The following is a 14,100-nucleotide window of genomic DNA, read 5'->3' as shown; positions in this document are numbered from 1 at the left end:
ATTACGACCCTGGCGGAAATCGAAAAACGATGGCGGAAATGCAATACCGCCATCGAATAGCGCTCGGTGCGACTATGACCCGTCACCGCAAAGTACGAAGCCATTAGCGACACCGTAGTGAACGCCAACGCTAACTGCACCAAGCACGCGCGCGCGCGCCATGCCAAACCGCAAACACCACCATGGCGCAAGGGTACGCCAATTCCGACCCTAGCGGACATGTACCTAACGCCATCAGGCATGGCGTAATGTACCATTCCGCCATGGCGAGAAGTACGGCATCGCGAATCAACCGTAAACGGCCCCACTGAGTGCCTGTACACCGCTCCCTGCCCACAAAGTACAACTCCCCGTAGGTGCAATGAAGTCACAATGCAACCATTGAAATGTACAAGTCACCCATGCATGCCAACGAACAAAAGAAACACAAGAGGGGCCAATGGGAGCTGCAGGGCACAGATGGCACGAATACAGAAGCCATCCCAATGGACATGACCACAGTCCCCCACCAAGAAACGCACGCAAACACAGGCACCTGTGACCAGCAATATTCCGAAAATCACATCATTCCACCAGTCCACCTGGCTGACCGGCATCTGTTACACAAAACCCAATCCCCCGCCCCTGAGCATGACAACATTCAAACTGTCATATAGGCAGCCCCCATCCCTGACCTCACGGGCTTAGTAGGCAAACGCGCCCAGTACAGTACCACGCAACTAAACCCCGAAGCTGGAACCCAATGCAGATCTCCTCACAATACATCGCCCCCCAAATAGGCATATGCCACATCACTTGCAAAGAAAAACGCTACACGGGCCAAATCAGAATAGCAATTTATGCACATCAAAGTCACCAAGCCCATACAGCCATCAGGCCATGAACTCCAAAACACTAATCACCATTGTGGGCTGCATCCGCAAGAAATGACCAGCCACTACTTGTGTGTCGCCCTGTTCCCCCATGGTACACAGAGCCACATTCACGTACGAAAAGGCAACATGGAAGCGCACAGAACCGCAGGGCCGTCCCAATGGGGAGGCACTAGTCCAGCTGAAAGGCCGAAATGTTGCTCCGAGCCACCAGTACTGCGTAAGGGCATGTGGGCCATTGGCGATCGTCCCATAAGATCGTAATGCTGCTCCACTGATTAACACGAAGCAGCAGGTGTCGGGAGTAAAATCCATCTGCAGGAGTGGCATACAGATGGCAGTGGCAAAAGGGGAGGAGATACCTGTCAACCAAAAGAAAAGAAAAAGAACAGAATGGCCATCAGAACTACATTCGAACAACTCACTTCAATGATCACACGAAATCCACAGCCATATGCATGCTAGCCCACTCAAAAGGATCATCACCACCCCAAAACCACTTGCGACTCATAACCATCTATATCGAGGTGCAAACACCATCACAAACGAGTGTACCTGTGCATGCGTCTGTCAAAACAGAATCCATCAGATGGGAATGTTAACGTGCATGGACACAAGTGTCTGAGGGCGCCTCGAGACAGGGAGGGCTCAACAAGGCCAGATAGACGATGGTCCCACTATGGCAGCCCTGCATCACATAGCGTAGGGGAGGCGGATAGATCCCAAGAAGCCCTGTACATGGCAAACTCTGTATCAAATCACCTGCCCATGCATCCATTCATCATTCCCTCATCCCGGGATCAAAACGCCTGAATAATTACTCACATAACATTAGAAACATCCATTGAGTCTGTGCGTTATGCAGCCTGCAAAATCCACAGTGCCCCAGCCCGTAATTCCAGTGTTGTGAAGTAACATGTATTTGGGAACGGCCGGCCTCATCGCCCACGTAGCTATTGCGCATCCCAAACTATTCATATCAATCATTGCTCCCTCGCCATGGGCCCTGTCTCAAGGACATTGAACAATAGAACGTTATATTTGCAGTCAGACCTGTGGGCATCTCCTCGCCGCTAGCTGGAAACCGAAAGCGCCGCCCTTCGAATTCCTCATTTGCAACACCACGTCGGAAAGGCATCTGTGGCCGTTTGAAATCACTAATTATTCCATCGAGTGCGGCTGTGTGTGAAAATGGCAACTGCCTTCACCCACGAATGGGACGCCCCGCCCGTCGTTGCAACTCGGTACAGTGATGCATGAGGGCCCACCGTTACTCGAGTACTACGTTCCACTGACCCTTCACAAGTCTGTTCGCGACTGCACAGATAGAATGGGAAACAATGGGACCATAGCCGAATGAACATATCAACCAATCTTACACGGCCATCGGGTACAAATACATGATAGCAATAGCAAGATACCATTCCCCGAATTGCAGCGTTGTGCGCGTGACGTGCTCGGCCAAAGGGGAGGGCAGTTTGCACAGGTGGAATGAATCACCACAGGTGGAGGCCATACAGCCTGAAAACACATAAATTGCACAGCCAGTCTCCTCCCACAACCACACCGAAATGCTACCGGCAGGACTCGCGATGTTGGCCCTGGGGGACCTGATAGCACTGCAAGTGCTCCAACTCCAAGAAGAAGACGAACACCAACTACAACCAGCAGCACGGAGGAGACGCAGGAGGAGGAGGAGGCCAAGGCAGGGCCAGCAAGGCCCACCAGCACAGCCATTACCACCACGCAGGCAGCCCGCAATCCCACGCCTCCGAGCACATCCGTTCAACCTCACTGATGAGCAGATCCACACCCTCTACCGTTTGGACCGGGACACCATAGCCGCCATTGTGGACATGACACAGGCTGACCTTGTCAGCATGATAGATAGCCCAACCGCCATCCCACCCCTACTGAAGGTGGTGTCTGTACTCCACTTCCTGGCCACAGGCACCTACCAGCACACAGTCGGACAGTTGCATGGCATTTCTCAGCCACTGTTCTCACGGACACTATTGCAAGTGCTCGATGCCCTCCTGCAGCACGCAGACGACTACATCTCCCTACCACGCTCGGAGCAGGAAATTACAAACACGAAAGTGGGATTCCATGCACTTGCCGGCATACCGGGTTGCATTGGTGCCATCGACTGCACCCATGTTGAATTGGTCGTCCCACATGCCATGGAGGCCCAGTACCGCAACCGAAAACAATTTCATTCCCTGAATGTACAAATGGTGTGTGACTCCAACAGGATCATTACACATTGTTGTGCCCGATTCCCTGGATCAACCCATGATTCTATGGTCTTGAGGAACTCTACAATACCACGCTACATGGAGCGACACGCAGGGAACAGATCCTGGCTACTCGGTGAGTCTCATTACATGCATGATGATGTGGGGTATGTGAATTGGCAATGACCTGGCAGGAAGGGGGGGGGGGGTGTGCGTACGTATCAATGGCATTCCACATCATACGTTTCTCGTCCACATACAGGTGATGCTGGATATCCACTGAAGAGATGGCTCCTCACACCAGTCCGGAACCCACGGGACCAGCATGAGGAGGACTACAACCATGCCCACTCACGTACCCGTGTAGTCATAGAACAGGCATTCGGCCTACTGAAGGGCCGTTTCCGCTGCCTCAGCAGGTCTGGCGGGGCACTCCTGTACCGCCATGAGAAGGTTGCAAAGATGGTGATGGCATGTGTCATGCTCCACAACATGTGCGTACGTAGAAATGTGCCCATGCCCCCTGACGCAGAACTGCAAGCACCTGAAGATGGTCATGATGAGGGTGGGGATGTGGCAGCACCTCATGGAGTCTGCGAGGCACCGGAGGCCCGTGACATTCGTCAGCATCTCATTGATGTATGCTTCTAGCACTCACGCCTGGTGGCTGATACATGGACACGGGACTCGTGGCACTGCGTGTGTCTGGGACATGCACAATATGGACTGTACGCCTATGATGGCCTAGTACACAAAGATCAATGTCCACACATCTCATTGGTTGATCGTGCACTTTTTATGGCATATGTGATGTCATGTTGAACACCCTATCGACCCGCCACCCAAGTGAGCCCAACACACCCCCTCCACCCCCCTACCTCCCCCCCGAACACCAGTGTCCAAAGATGCTCATTGTCAGTGGGCTGTCGCTATTGCATGCCCCCTCTGCGGGTATCAGGGGCACCCCTGCCTGTGGAGCGCAGGTTCCTTCCAGATCTACGTTGGGGGCTGCCCTGGACGGAACTTGCAACGGATGATGTGTCTGCCTGCTCACGTCCATGCATGTCCCTAAGGGTTTGCGAGAGCTCAGTGAGCACACGGCGCACTGCGGCAAGTTCGGCACATACGTCCTTGGCCGTCGCATGCAGTTCCCCCCTGAGGCTCTCGGTGCTTCTCTCCATTTGGACTCTCAGGCTCTCGGTGCTTCTCTCCATTTGGACTCTCAGGCTCTCGGTGCTACTCTCGATTTGTGCCCTAAGTGTCTCAGTTAATGTTTCTATGTCTGCCTTAGTGCCCCCACATTCATCAGCATGGTCCTTGAGGAGCGTGGCCAGTTGCTGCTGTTGTTCGATCAACTGGTCGAGGGACTGTTGCCTCTGCTGGGCCAAGGCCATTTGCTGGGGTGTCACAGAGGGGCTGTTGTCCTCATGTTGCCTTGCCACAGGGCTTGTGGGGGATGGCCAGTCGTCGTCTTGTGGGTGCCCCTGCGTGGTATCCTCATGTTGTGCGGGATGGGACAGACAGGGGGATTGGGACAGGTCATGGATGGATCTGACTTCGGCATCCCCGTTTTCTGTGTCGGAGCATGCTGCCATCAATGGGGTGTCACCTATGGTGCTGCTGCCACCAGAGGCAGTGCCTTCTGTGGCATCCATTGGGGGGACCTGTGGTGGTGGTGTTGTGGGCATGCTGGCTGCTGGGGTGCCTGTTGATGTTCCCTCCTCTGTGCTGCCACCTGATTTGTGCTGCTGCCGTGTCTTGATGCGTGCAGCTGAGGTGGAGGGTCTCTGGCCGTTGGTCTTGGCCCTCTTTGCAGGTGTGCTGGTAGGGGTGTCCTGTAGCTCGTCGTTTGGATCGGACCCTGTGGTGGAGTAGAGGAGGGCGAGGGTTATTGATGGGTCTGTGAGAATTGGAATGGCATTGTATCACATGCATTGGGGTGGTACCTGAGGGTGATTTGGGTCGGGGCCTTGGAGGTGCTTTGATTTGTGTGTGGAGTGAGGGTGCAGTTGTTTGGCAGCCTGCAGTTAGGGTGTGCCTGCTGCACGTGTAGTGCGTGTATTAGGGGTTTTTAATTATTTATGTATTTATTGTGGGTTTTAACGTGCGCTATCAGGCCGATGTGTGTGGACGTTCTCCTGGACATGTGTTTCTGTTGCACTATGTGGACGCATGGTACTTCACATGGATGGACTGTGTGGATTTGGCATTGTTTTATCTGGCCCACCTACCTGTATCTTCGGATGTCTGCACTCCTTTCTCCATCCCTCCGACTCCCTCTATGCTCTCCATTCCGATGGTGGAGGCACAGATTTCTTCCCAGGGGGTCAACTTGATGGGTGATTCAGGACCTCCCCCGGTGGCTGTGGCAATGTTGCGGTTGGCAGAGAGTATGCTGCGGACGCGTATCCGCAGGTCGTCCCATCGCTTGCGGCATTGCTGTGGGGTGCGGGGTGCGGTCCCCACCGCACTTACCCGCTGTGCCACCAGAGCCCATATGGCCTTCTTGTTTGCAAGTGCCGTCCTGGTCATTTGCGTGCAGAAGACGACGGCAGCATTCTCCTGGAGGGTCTCTGTTAGCACGGTGAGTTCCTCACGGGAGAAGTGGACCTGCCGCTTGCGGTCGCACGCTTTCTTCGCTGCTTTTCCCATTTTTCTTGGTTTCGCTAGGGTGGTTGACGGGTTGGGGTGTGTTTCAGGGTAGTGATTTTAGTGGTTGTGTGGTTTTAGTGTATTTATAGGTGTACGCCGGGATGTTTCCCGTTCCGGGCCCATGTTTTAACTTCCGTTTCCGTATATTTCCGGGCACCGTACTTTCCGGTAGGCGCACACTGCGGTGACCGCTAAGAGGGGTGGCGGTATTGCACCTAGGGCGCCGTACGGCAGCGGTGTGGGCCGTTTTGGGGTCATTTCCGCCATCGCGGACTTTGCACTTCCGCCATGCCGTGGTGCTCGTGCCCGATGGGTCGGAATGGGCCGCACTTTGCTCCTTCGTGCAATGGCGGAAACGCTATTTACGCTGTGGCGCTCCGGTCAGTCGCTTTCCGCCAGGGTCGTAATGAGGGCCACTGTTGTTAAGTGACTTCAATTCAGCACTCCAGCTAAGTCAATGCCTAGCCTCGGATGCCCAAGGGAAGCCCTTATTTATATATTTTTATGACAAGTTCATAGATCTGGATGATAAACCCTTGTATAACGCCCCTCTCTTTGAATCCCCCTGGCCTCACTGAGCCAAGAAGTAGGTTTGTTTCACAAATTAAAAGATTTATTGAAAAATTAAACAAGATATATATGACACTTTTATAAATACATTAATATTTGATAGCACACTTATGAATATGACAGTGATCAACAATGGATAATATTACACTAGCACACTTTTTTAATTACTTAGGAGTTGGTATAGAGAGGATAAGGTAGTTGAGAATGCTTTTATGGTTTCAAGGAAATGCAATGATGGGAAAGAATGCAGCACAGAAATAACTGAGATGGTTTCCACAAGAGATAATATGATCACTTTTTCTTTTGACAATTCACTCCCCCCCCCTATGCAATATAAGGAGATGGAAGAAGAGCACACAGTTTTCAGGAATACAATCACATGTAATACAAATTCCAGATCCCCCCTAGCAAGCTTGGAGCAACTGGTATGCTTTTAAAACATGCAGAAATACTTTTAATGTGATTTGCAATGAAGTGAAAAATATGCTAAAATGATTTTAATTCCCTATAGGAGATTCAGGGTAGGTGATAGCTACTTAAGATTGGTTCAGGTCAACACTATCAGTGATTCATGAATGATTATCAGGTTGAAAACGGAGTTCAGCAGCTGCAAGCAAAAGACAGCTATTTTTAACGTGTGGTAAAACTGAGCCAAATTGCAATTCGCGGCGGAGTAGAAAGTCTTGGGCTTGTTGGAAAGCTGAGGATCTTAGCTTTAAAATGAAAGTTAAATCTCGTTCCTAGCAAGTATCGTTCAAAAGATACGGACGATTAAGTGGAGGTAGATTCTCAGAAATAAAGTAAGATTCAAACGACAAATGGCACTTTCACAGGTTTGAAATCACAGAATGGACACACGATTTCTATGCAGTTCTAAATAGGTGGAAATGGTTTGCATTAGATTATTTTAAACTAAGAGATTGGTTTTGCACAGCTCTGGCTGGATACTCACTCCTGATTTTGGAAGGAATGGGCCTCATCACAGATCTGGTCAACAGGATTAGCTGCGGTTCTCACTGCTCTGCGGGTCTGGATCTCTGGTTCTGGCAAAAGTTCTTGGCACTGCATAGAGGTCTGGTTCTGGCACAGAGTTCTTGGCTAGAATCAAACAGCACAGCCCGGCTGTTTTATTCTGATGTGCCCCTTGGAAGTGTGGGGTAAATCAGTTTGCAAAATTATAAGGCCAGCTGAGAATACTTTTAGCTTGCAGTAGGCCTTCTGCTTCAAAGTTCTGGAATCTATCTGAAGTCTAAGTTTTGGATATGGTCCTTATGGATATTGTCTGGTCCGGCAAAGTGCTTCGCAAGAAAGTGGAAAGAGCAGTCTACCTGAGTCTCAGTGGCTCTTTTTATGTCTTTTGAAAGTGGGTGGAAAGGCTGACTTTCTAAGCCCAACCCTCTGAGGATCCTGATAGGCTATAGGATTCTCTGTCGCCTGACTGGAGAACTGAGTTGTGAGTCATCCCGTGTCATGAGACTTTTTTATGGCATACAGAAAGAACACTCCCCTTGTCCTTTGCACACAAATCTATTTTTGATTCCAATGCATATTTATCTATGTACAATTTTTCTAATATTGTATGTCCGGTTAACATATTTGCTGTAGCGCCAAACCATGCGATCCCGGTCTTTGTAAGATGTTGTGTTCACTTCTGACAGAGTTCTGCCCTTTTCATCCAGAACACAACCTCTAAACCTTTCCAGAATTTACACTAATGTGCGCAAGGAATATGGGCATCAGATGATGATGATGAAGTGTCAGATTTTTAACATACAGACATTTGGAGTAATACCCTATTTTCCGCTACTACCCCCAGAACATACCACATAGTCCTAACACCTCTTGAAATGTGCACAGAAAAAAATCACAGGAATAATGATATTATTGATATAATTTTGACAATTATGTACTATGAATTATCCATCTTTCTAAAATTATGCTCTGGCTCGGAGGGGTGTGGTTCCCCAAAGCACATGGGGGAATTTCTGGTTCGTCCACTTCCTCCAAGCTCAGCTGGCTCACAGAGGCAGTGCCCCTCCCATTTCCTTCCAAGAGGAAGCCATTTATGACCACCTTATTTAGCAATTGCTTGGAGCAAAGGGAAGTTCATTGTTCTGTTTTCCTGCAGTCCCAGGTACTCCTCCCCTGATTCAATCAGAGAGGTGTAATCTCCTTTTGGTGGGGCAGCAGAAGGCAGGTCAGGCCTGTGAATGCAGTTGCTGGGCAAGTTTCAACTCCTGTAGGGGGTAGTTGCCGGGCAGAATTCAATCTCCTTTAAGCCAGGCTTCAGCCAAAGGTCACTTTTGTTCCCATTTTTCTTCATTCAAATCAAACTTACAGTTTTGACACATTCAGCTAGACGCTTATTCTAAGTTCAAAACCATGACATTTAAGCAGTTGCAACCTATGTGACACTCAAAAGTAGGTCACTCATTTATTTTAAACATTTTGATTTTAGTGGCTTTAAATTCCATTTCACTTAAACTGCTGATATCCACAGCTCAGCCAGTTTTGTTATGAACATTATTTTAGGCTCTTCATCTTTCCAGATTTGGTATCCACACAAGACTTCATTCTACCAGACGTCTGCTGGTGTTCAGTAAGATTTTTGAATATCTTGCAATGTTTGAAATAGGCATTTTGAGCTTGCATTCAGAGAAACAAAGGTGATTTCAAAGCACTTTTTGAGCTAACAGGCACTGCTGTTTTTCCTTTGGCACCACGTTTCACTCATGGCGCTTCTGGCCCATCACGCTCGCACTGGTGGGTGGCAGGTCTGGTGACCATTTTGGTGTGCGCAAAATCTGCGCATTTGTCCTGGAATCTGGCGCAAATGTGGGCTTTTCAGCCATCTTGGATTTTCTAAGCCCACAGCACCAAATGTTGCAGCATAATAACTTGAACGTGGGTCGATACACCTAACACTGTGCCAGGGTGATTACTTTCACCCTCGCTGTGCCTTGCCTCTCAACCGCTGTTGCAGTGCACGGGTGGCTCGCTTGGTTGGCAGAGCAGGGATTGGCTAGTGTTCCAGGTGCATGGTTGGATTTTTTTCTCTGATCATCTGGCAGCACTGAGCACTTCCAATCTAGTGCTTGAGGGTCTTCCTCTTGTCCACTCCGTCGCGTTCAGGGTTTCAGGCATGGCCCTGCTGGGGAGGTGTACAGTGTGCAGAGCGCAAGATGGTTACATACCCTGGGCTTGGAGTTCAGATGGGCGTGAGGGTGGACGTCCTCCATTGGAGGAAGTGTGGCCATTATTGGTGCCGCCTCAAGATCTCTGCCTTGTGGCATGTGCTGACATGGAACACTTTATTAATTCCTTTTCTCGTTTCCACCATCTGATGACTCAGGCTTGTAATGCTATGCCTCCATTGTTGGTGCCTGCGGAGCAAGGATGCCCCTCACTTTCTGCTCTGATTTTAAGCACTTTATTCTCTGCCTGTAAATGGGTATGCTTCTGGGCAGTAATTGGACTGCTCAGACTGCCAGGACAAGAAAGCATTTTCTCTGATCATCATGTCATGTCTTGGTTCAACGGTCATGCAATGACATTCCCATGATGTGTTCAATTTGCCAATTGCTATTTTGAAGCCTGACACTATGGTCATGCAGACCGTCTTCATGGACCTGGATTGAAGATGATCTGGACTACAAATACCACAATGCATTAAGTTAGGGAGTTGACCCACCAGGACTGGAACCAATTGCTTGCTTGAAAGGAAATATGGCTCTTGACAGCTCTATGCAGGGATTGTTTATTGTGTGAAAGGCAGGTTGCTTGATTCATATATGATATGATATGGCATTTATAATGCGCCTATACACAAGAGTTTCAAGGTGCGATGAGGCAAGGGAGGGGAACAAAGGGAGGACGGACAACTATCCTACTAGGCCAGGTGTCATTCAGATCGTGCAAGTGCATGGGACGGGCAGGGACAGTGCAGTATGTGAGAAAGTGCAATGGTAAGTGCATACATCAGGTGTCAAGGGCTGGTAGGGGGGAGGTAGGGATACAGAACCAGTCCCCTAGTGCAGGGGTTGCCAGGTGGGCAGTGCAGGTGTGTGACGCTGGTGGGGGTCCTGGGCCCGAGATCAGAGGGTGTCCAGGTCGCCAGTGCAGTTCCGGTAACAGCCAGGAGGTCAGTAGAGGAGAGGAGGAGAAAAGGCAGAAGCAAAGAGAAAGGTTTCGAGGTGCTTCCGGAACCGGAGATGGTTCTCCTCTAGTTTGAGGGAGGCAGGGAGGCTGTTCCAGTGGGAGGCTCCAGCCGAAGAAAGAGATCTACCACCAACTTGTTGCTTATAGAAGCGACTGACCCTGAGGGAGATGGAGGAGGATGAGCAGAGAGTTCGAGAAGGAAGATATTTACGAAGAGAGAGAGTTGAAGGTATTGTGGCCCCAGGCCCCAGAAGGCCTTGTGGAGGATGCAGAGGGTTTTGAACCTAATCCTCGTAACCACTGGGAGCCAGTGCAGAGGTTTCAGTCCTGGAGAGATACGATCCCTGGGCTTGAGGCCTAGGACAAGTCTCGCAGTCCTGTTCTGGATAGGTTGCAAAGGGCGGAGAGTAGAAGCAGGCAGATTTAGAAAGAGGCTGTTGCAATAGTCCAGCCTAGAGAGAACCAGAGCTCTGGAGACAGTGAGCTTCTGGGGGAAGGAGAGGAAAGGAAGAATACCTCTGAGGAGATTCAGTTGGTAGTGTGACTTCTTAGAGACGTCAGAGATGTGAGGAGAGAAGGAGAGTGTGGAGTCGAAGATGACCCCGAGGTTTTCAGCCTCAAAGGTGGGAGCAGGAGGAGGGCCAAGAGAGGCCGGCCAGAGAGCTACAGGGAAGGAGGGAGCGGGTGGAGAATCTCAGACTTGCTGGCATTAAGGCAGAGGTCATTGGTGGCACACCACTCCTGAATAGCAGACAGACAGTCAGAGATGAAGGACGGGGAGGAGGCGGCCGAGGGTAGCCTGCAAATGAGCTGGGTGTCATCCACATAGCACTGAAATTTGGGGCAGAGAGTGGCGATGCGGTGGGCAAGGAGCACCAGGTATTGGTTGAAAAGCCAGGGAGAGAGGTTAGACCCCTGGGGGACACCACAGGTAGAGTAAAAGACAGCAGAGAGCAAGGACCCAAGTTGGACCTGGGAGGGTCGGTCAGAGAGGAACGAGGTCAGCCACGCCAGAGCCTGACCAGTGATACCCAGGTTATCACGGAGATGGTTGAGCAGGATGGCTTGGTTGACAGAATCAAAGGCAGAAGAGAGATCAAGCAGGATGAGGACGCAAGGGGTGTTAGAATCGAGGTTGGAAAGCAGGTCTTAACGGATGTTCAGGATAGCAGTTTCCATGCTTCTGGCAGCTTTGAAGCCAGGCTGATGGTCATGAATACAACCAACAGATTCAATGTGGAGATTCAGCTGGGAGATGGCTAGTTTCTCCAGGAACTTGCCCAGGAAGGGAGTGATAGAGATTGGGTGATAGTTAGCTGGGCGTGTGGGGTCGGCAGAGGGTTTCTTAGGAAGGGGGTGCACAAGGGAGTGCTTCAGGAGGGATGGGAAGACTATGGCAGTGCTGCAGACCGGAGCACCTCCTCCATTTCACAGCCACAAGGACTAGGCTCATGCTGGGGCTCGGGCAGCACCACAACACACATGACCGTGTTGCTGCCTGCAGGGGACACCCACCTCCAGGCATTCACTCCCGACTGGAGCTCTTCATTTGTTTCACTGCCAGGCCCAGGTTAACAGTGGGGGCCACGGCGGTTCTTTCATCTGGTGCGGCGGATGCCACGGGGGTGCAGGCTGGATCCTCCCCTGGGCACGGCTGCGGCCGGTGAGGACCCATGGCAAAGGGTGCCTCTTCTCCCTGACTCTCCCCTGGGGACTGGGGGCAGGGCAGCGCCACTCTCCCCTCCAGCAAAATGCAACATTTTGCCCCCTGCAGCACGGCAGGGCTGTCACCTCACCTTGTCTTTCCCCGGCGGGGCGGACAACAGCGCAGCTCCCTCCCCAGGTGGGAGACGTTGCTTCTCCTGCGGCCACGGCCACTTCATATCTTCTTCCCTGGGGGTAGGGCAGCACCGCTCTCCATCAGTGTGAGACATCTTTTCCTCGCAGCATTGGCCACTCTGTTCCTTCCCCCTTGGGCGGGCACACACATTTTTTATTTTCTTGTGGCGGAATGCCGTGGGCGCACCCCACCACAGGGTGGCCCGGGCCTGCACTGAAGCTAAGGCAGTGAGGCGCAGGCCAATACTGGCTTGCGGTGGGGGTCGGGCACTCCTTTTCTCGCTCAACCTCCTTTTCCTCACCAATACAAGTGAGGGGCAGGGACACTGCCTTGCGGGGCTCGTCATCTTCTTCTCCTTTTCTTTGGAGATTCTTTGGAGATTCCGACTTCCTCGTCGACAATGTGACGGGGGGCTGGCCATGGACATTGCACCAGCCCCCTTGTGGTACTCTGGGACACCAGCACCACGAAGGCCCAGTGCCTCGGAGGATTGATGGGTTGGGACTGGTCATGGATATTGCACCCCCTAAACCCCCGAGGTGCTATGAGACACCAGCACCTATGAGGCCCCGTGCCTCTAGGGGTGGCAGGTTGAGACCTACCGGTACATGCAGACCCTGGATGCTCTCTTGGCAAGGGGGCCCCATGGCGACCTGGCCTGCAGGCCCTGCTTGTACAGGGTGGTCCTGCTGGCCTTAATGAGAGACGATCTCAAGTCATTCCGTATCGGAGTCTGCAGCCGTTCTGTTGCACGTGCCTTCAACGCTCCCTTTTATTAGCTTGGGCAACGGCAATGCACATGGGAGGGCCACATCTCCTTAAAGGGGCAACACACATGGGAGGGCCACTCTGTAACAGTAGACATGCGCGCGATTTTTTGGATTGAAATAGTTCATTATTTACAGCATTTGAAAACGGGTTCTGGATAACCAGAAACATATTGTTCACGGTGGACTCGCATTTTACAATAAATAAAGAATCTATTCAAAGAATACAAAGTCAAAATCCGATCAGGCTCCAGCAACATATCCATGCATTGGATAATACCGTATGGATTACAGTCTTGAGCGCACGAGGTGATAACGAACAAAATGTAACGAGATTTCAAATTGAATTCTCGGTGACTAACACACTGATCTACTGCAGCTCTCATGCACTGAAAAGCTAAAGGAACATTTCGAAAAGAAAAATGAACAACCAGCCTGAATTTTTCAAATTTCATGGAACACAAATTGTGATGTATGCACTCTACTGCGTATATTATTGACATTTGCTTGAGTCTAGGCTGGCCAATTCAGAGATATACTTCTGATGATTCACAGTGTAGGATTGTGCTTGGTCTCTGGAGGATAGCATTTTCGGCGGTATTTGCTCAGAGAGGTAGTTGTTATGGCAAACGTGTGGGTGTTCAGATTCATTGGCGGTGCACAGTTGTGCTCTACTCCCATATGGGTGGCTACTGGGGGATCCCTCCCTGGAAGCAGTACATACAAAACAACTTGTTGGCAACTGGTCTAAAATTCAAGTAATAAAGAGAAAACCATTGAGGTTGAGTTTAGAAACCGGGCACCTACTAAATAGCACCAGTGTGGTTAATGCCACAACTGATCGATATCATTTATGTTTGACCATCAAGAGTTCCTACATATAGCTGAGGAGAACACCTAATGAAAGAATCCCTGTACTATAAGGATTGCTTCCTGGAAAGTCCATCCTTTCCCTATTAAACTAGATGTCTGGGAAGCCAGGTCATGCTTCCTGTGGAGAAATC

At 50.7% G+C, this 14,100-nt stretch overlaps 1 protein-coding gene across 2 annotated transcripts in view; it reads right to left on the bottom strand.

Moving 5' to 3' along the window:
• Positions 1 to 14,100, bottom strand: part of PPEF1 (protein phosphatase with EF-hand domain 1) — a 587,279-nt gene that overhangs the window by 155,828 nt on the left and 417,351 nt on the right. The window lies entirely within an intron of this gene.

Source organism: Ambystoma mexicanum, chromosome 7p (genome assembly GCF_040938575.1).
Source record: "Ambystoma mexicanum isolate Mex_15411 chromosome 7p, UKY_AmexF1_1, whole genome shotgun sequence".
NCBI classification, from domain to species: domain Eukaryota; kingdom Metazoa; phylum Chordata; class Amphibia; order Caudata; family Ambystomatidae; genus Ambystoma; species Ambystoma mexicanum.
The sequence above is the reverse complement of the archived record's forward strand: the minus strand, read 5'-3'. Positions and strand labels throughout refer to the sequence as shown.